Source organism: Trifolium pratense, linkage group LG1, assembly GCF_020283565.1.
Source record: "Trifolium pratense cultivar HEN17-A07 linkage group LG1, ARS_RC_1.1, whole genome shotgun sequence".
NCBI classification, from domain to species: Eukaryota; Viridiplantae; Streptophyta; class Magnoliopsida; order Fabales; family Fabaceae; genus Trifolium; species Trifolium pratense.
The window spans coordinates 7,036,251-7,042,760 of record NC_060059.1 but is presented as its reverse complement, the minus strand read 5'-3'; positions in this window follow the sequence as shown (position 1 = coordinate 7,042,760).

Sequence of the window (6,510 nt, the reverse complement as noted above, 5' to 3'; positions counted from 1 at the left end):
AAGTGGTATCAGAGTCGATGGTTGAACTGGCTCCAACTAGCTCCTTGTGTCTAAAGTCTTCTTGACAAGGTGGTATGAAGGCGTGTCCCGTTCTAACTCACTTGTATAGTTGTTCTAAATCAAATGTGGATGTTTCCCTTAGCCACCTCCTCCTCATGACCCAACATTACATTTAATTCCCTATATATATATATAGGAGGGATCTGTTGACTCCAGGAGTAAGTCTTCATTGACTTACTCCGCTTAATAACTCGATATCGGCGTTATATTTCTTCAATCCAACCGTTGAATTCAAAGATCTATTGAGTAGATCAAATCCACAAATTTTTATAAAAATTCAAAATGTATAGTTATGTATTCAGACCATTGAAATTCAACGGTTTTTTTAAAAGTTTGTCGTACGTTCAATTGAAGTTGCAAGAAAAAGTATCAAACGGTTTTGAATTTTTATAAAAATTTGTGGAGTTGATCTACTCAATGAGATCTTTGAATTCAACGGTTGGATTGAAGAAATATAATGTCGATATCGAATTATTAGCGGAGTAAGTCAATGAAGACTTATTCCTGGAGTCAACAGATCCCTTCATATATATATATATATATATATATATATATATATATATATATATATATATATATATATATATATATATGCTATGGAATCAATCATTCCATTTAAAAATATTCGCATAATTAAATGGATATTTCATGATTGTATATAATCAATTAAAAGGGTGAAAGCAAGAGATTTGGACTATAGTTCCAAGGAAGAAAAGTTAGAAAAAGAAGAAAGATGATTTTGATAGTTGTACGAGCCTCAAAAAGCATAATAAACTAGTATAAAATAATAAAATATTTGCAAAAAAGAAGCATAATAAAATTGTATAAAATTACATATAATTGAGTATGCATTATTACCACTATTTAACACATTAAGTTGTCCTCATGTGGCCTCGCGGGAATGAAAAATTGGAACATATAATTGATGAGGAGCTACAAGATAACATTTGTTATGGTTTTCTTTGAAGAAATGGTTTTCTTTGAAGAATTATGACTAATTTATTTAAATTCTAATGAAATATAGCAATTGAAATGTTAATGATCTACTCTACTTGGAGTATAATTGATGAGGAGCGGGATAACATTTTTATGGCATTTTTTTCAAGAATTGTGACTAAGTATCTATCTCATCTCATCTCATACGCTTAAAAGAAGGATAAAGTATCTATGAAATAAAATCAATTTATAATTAAAAAATTCACTTAAAATTAGTTCACTAAAAACATGATAAGTTAATTAATTTTTAAATATTATATTTTGATTACAATCTTAGGGTACCAAATATTCAACGTAATAAATGCTCATTTTATAATAGTGTAAGAAAAAAGTGTTTAAAAAGTAATAATAAAAAAAATACTAGAAATAGGTAAGAAAAATAAGAATTTTTTTTCTTGTAATAAATATCATATGAGTTACCGACAGATCGAGAATGGATAACATGCAACCAATGTGCACACTTTTGGAATACTTATACAACAATATGTCCATAATGAAATCCTATGGCCAAAATTTGATTAGATGTCGAAATCTAAAACATGGACGAATACTACATGCATCATGCACGTCACAATTCGTAATCAGAAACTAAAGTCAAAGTACTTTCACATCAAATGCCACAATACGTGTCTTTAGTGTTTGGTTTCCTGTGAAGGTTCCCAATTTTGAATATTGATAGGGAAACCACTATAGATTCCTTCTGATTTTTGGCCAACTTAATGTTGACAGATTAATCTCTTAAATGGCTTACTTAATTACTTTCATTTGAATAGGAGATTAAATCTCTCAACTAGATCATTAACATTTCAATTGCTATTATCTAATGCTAAATTTGAAACCAATCAATATAAGAGTGTGTAGGCGACATGATACATTTTTTTTTTTTAAAAAAAATTTAACTACTTTTGAATTTGGTTATTGATTTGGGCATGCAATAATATAAAACTCTTAAAAAAAAAATATTGTCTACTTAGATCGCACAAAATTTAAGAGATTAATGTATGCGGTAGTACATGCTATAATGATTTAAGCCAAGAAAAACCATAAAAACCAAAAATTATCTTGTCCGTTTGCTATTAGATACAAGTAGTCCTGTTTGGTCATGTGCATGGTTGGGCCTAATATCCAAGTTGCTAAAATAATGACTTTAGGTCTCTCAAAAAATATATTCATAAATGAAAATGCTTAAAAGAATTCAATACAATAAGTAAAAGGAAATTGATAAAATTAAAATATTTTGCATTTCAAAAATAAATAAAATATTGTATAAAATTGCAATAAAATATCATTATTATTTTTTGGTCTATGTTTTTCTTTAGATTTTTATTTTTTAAATAAAGGGGCAAAGCCACAAAAGAAAAAAACAACAATGTTACGCGAACATTGCTAGGCATGCAAGTCTAGGTATGTCGTCAAAAAGTATACTTTGAAGCTCTCTATGAGAAGTCTCCAAAACATAAATGTCAAATGAATCGAGAGGCTGATTAAAATTAGCAAGTCAATCTGCGCTTCTATTTCTCTCTCATCAAGTATGAGACAAAATGACTTGTCAACTCAAAGCAAGAAGATGTCTAATGCGAATAACGAAAGTAGAGTGCTTCCATTGAACTTAATTAACTTTATCAGTCATCATATATATTAGTACTTTAGAATCACTTTCGACGTGAAGATGAGAATACATACCTCACATCTCTGCTTCATGAATGGCATCACAAAATTCAATTTTGTTTTAGGTTTCAATAATTGTTGAATCGACCTAATAATCATATGTTGGACCACTTAATTTCCTGTCTCTGCACGGTCTCTTTGTTACTATTATTTACTTATCTCTTTTTTGAAAAGAATCCGATGATTTTCTTAAAAGAATCAACAAAATGCTTTATTGGTGTTGACACCACAAATTCCAATTTATACTAATTCTAAGTAACTTCATCATAGTAACGATCCAATGTTATAAATAGACACCCATGTTATGATAGTAATGTGTGTATGTACAATTTGAAATTACCGTTAAAAATCAATCCCAATAATTAGGTATTAGTCCCTTCCCGGCAAATTTTGTACATGCGAATTTTCAACTAATAAAGTGATTACATTGATAATTTGGCATAGCACTAATAACTACGACATCATGGTAGTCACAATATATTCGTTCATCCATAGAATAGAAATAGTAAAGATGTGACCACACATGTAATTGGATTTTAACCAAAACATATGCATGCACGCAACACTCGATTATTAACATAAATTAGGAAAGAGTAAAAGGCAATGATATGCCATTGAAGGTGCCATGCATTGCATATGGAGGAAAAGAAATGAGGTTGAGACAATGCTTTTCCACATGGGGACAAGTAAGGGATTGATCTAGATATTGTCCTTTTTTTCCCCTTTTCTCCCTCATGCCTGGCCCTTGAACTTGATGATATATGTACATGTAATCATGTGCATGTCATGTACCAACAAAATCACAAAATATTAGGGTAAACCCTTGCAATTCGTCTCATGACATTAGTTAAAAGAAATGATGTTTGGACTTGAAATCAAAAAACTATTATCAAATATGCTGTTAAATAGGAGATTTTTTATGTGTAATTTAAAAAAAAAAGTGTATTTAAATTGTACTAGTATAAGAAAAAAGAGATAAACTCTACGATTTCACACAATGTGTTGTTCAATAAATATAACTACAATTAAATTAAGGATCAAGAATGCATATGCGGTCCGAATTCATACAGTTTCACACAATAGTGGATTTCATGAACAGTTTAGATTATACAAATAATTTTATACGATAAAACAATCTCAACCTCTAATTTAGATTAGATGGAAGTGAATCATTAATTTATACAATGTTGTAGCTAGAGTACTCCTAGTATCTTGGATGGACACATATTGTGGTCATTAGTAGAGCTGTCAAATGGGCTCACCCGGCTAAATCTCGATCTAGTAGGCCAAATTGCATAAGTGGGTTAAACTTGCGCCCGACGCATTTATTATTGGGCTATCCATTTTTTAGCCCGTCCTATATGGCCATGTGGGCTAATGGCCAAGTCCGCCCATTTCATTTTGTTTTTTCTGTTTATTCAATCCTTTTTATGTCAATTTGATGTATTAATTTCTCATAATTATTAATTGTATTGAGATATAATTGGATGTAAGTGTAAATAATTTTTACATCAACATTAAATATCAAGTCTAGTTTGATTTTTGTAAAAAAATTTGAATCAAATTGATAAATTATAAACTTAATTTTATTGAGATATATTTTTTGTAATACTTTTTCAACTAGATGATAATTTTTTTTATGTTGTTGTTGATATTATTTTTAAATTATTTTTTTATAATTGGTTGGCCCGAAGTCCATTGTGGTAGCCTGGCTGCTATCTTTTTTGACTGTGAGCTAATGGATCGGCCTATATGACCTGACCCAATTTTTAACCCGTTTTTGACGGCCAAAGTCGTTAGGAAATAGAAAAAGAATAGTTTAAATGTATTTTTAATCATCTATTTTAATTAAAACAAAACTTTAGTTTTTAATTTATAAATTTGTGACTTCTAGACCCATTTTTTTTTTGTGATTTTAGTCCTGTAATACAATTCAGTTTGGAGATTATTTTTTTTTATGTCATATACATTAATAATCTGAAATTATATTTAGTGATGTTATATTGTTGATTTAACTAAAAACAATGCATTAATTTTGTGAGAATAAGTTCATACTTCGATCAATGAAAACCAAACAAACAAACTGTAGCATTACTTTTTATTATCCAGTTAGGCAATTAGTGATGTCATACAATTAAATACACTGAAAATGACCTATCATAATAATGAAGCTTCAAATTAAATTATCAAAAAGAATACTATTATAAAACTCTTATAAATATGTGGGATTAAAATTTTGTTTATGTTAAAACAAGAGGACAAGCGTTTAGGCCAAAAAAGTACTAGTGCATTAATTGAACAAACAAAGACCCCAACGTAATTTCGTTCAACCAATGAGAAAGAAAAACATTATCTATTCTTTTGCTGAGGCAAAGTACCAGGAATTTATGATGATTAAATAATTTTGCTTATAAGTCACTAGATTTAGTCCGGTGATGAGGGGTTTGGGTAATATGTTATTGCTCATTGTAAAAATAAATAATTTTGCTTATTATGAAATACTATAATTTTGCAATGTGCTTAAATAAGAAAAATAGAAGAAAAGTCAGCCACCAACCACTAATGACGCCAAAGGATGACAAAGAAAGAATACAACTTGAGTAAATTTAGGAATTGGCACTTTCCACTTTTTCAATTTAGTCTTTCTATATCATTTTTTTTAGTGTTAAATTATTTTGTTGGGTCATGGGTATTAATTTTCCCCCTAGTTATGATCATTGAATTAATTTCAACTCTATAGCTTTAACTGGAATTTTGTATAGTTCGGTGAATATTTATTATCGCGTGTATTACTTATTTGTAAGAAAATTATAATTTTGCGTAAATCAGATATCCTCTGCGAGTAATTACAGAGACTAATTTCTCGAGTTCTGTGCAATCCAAATGGGTGACAATTTTTTCCTAAGAATTTTAATAGTGTTGCATTCCGATCAAATCATGACTTTAATTAAGCCAAAAGAAACGTGCCTCATCTTTCATCTAAATGTTCTTTGGTGAATGATTAACATTTCATGTAACATTGGCATTTCTTGTACTTTAAATGCCAATAATGAATTAACTTATACTAAAGGTCAGAGAAACCTTGTTTAGAGACTGAATCAATGTTGGTTTCTAAGGCCTTTAAGAATAATATTTCTATTGTCCATTGACTTTAAAAAACAAATGACCTAATTACCTTCATTTGATCAAGAACATGTGCTTCATTTCTTCTTACATTTATCTTTAAAGGAAACCAACCTTTCTTGCTCTATCTAGTCAAGCTAATTTTTTGTGGAATGAAGTCCCTCCCTCAATCAAAGAAGAGTATGTTAGGTTTGGTCTCTCTTTTGCTTGTATTGATCTAGTATCTCTTTTCATTTTAATATATTGGCTTAAATGCAGTTTTGACCCCTCAAGTTTCACAATTGCTTGATTTTGGCCCCCCACATTTCAATTGCTTGATTTTAACCCTCTAAGTTTCACAATTGTTTGATTTTAGCCCTCCAAGTTTCAATTGCTCGATTTTGGCCCCCCAAGTTTACCCCATTTTGCATTTGCTAGCCCCCCATTGACTTTTTTGACTATAAATTGCTTATGTGACATTTTCAAAAAATTAAAAATGTGTTTTAATTAAAAAATAATAATATTTGCTTTTATAAAAATGTATTAAAAATTGTTTTTTTAATAAAAAGTTTAATAATTATTTTTTATTTTAAAAAAAGTTTACAAAGTTTTTAAAAAATTATTCATAAAATGTTTTTTTACTTTTTTATATAACAAAATTATTTTACAAACTACATATAATAA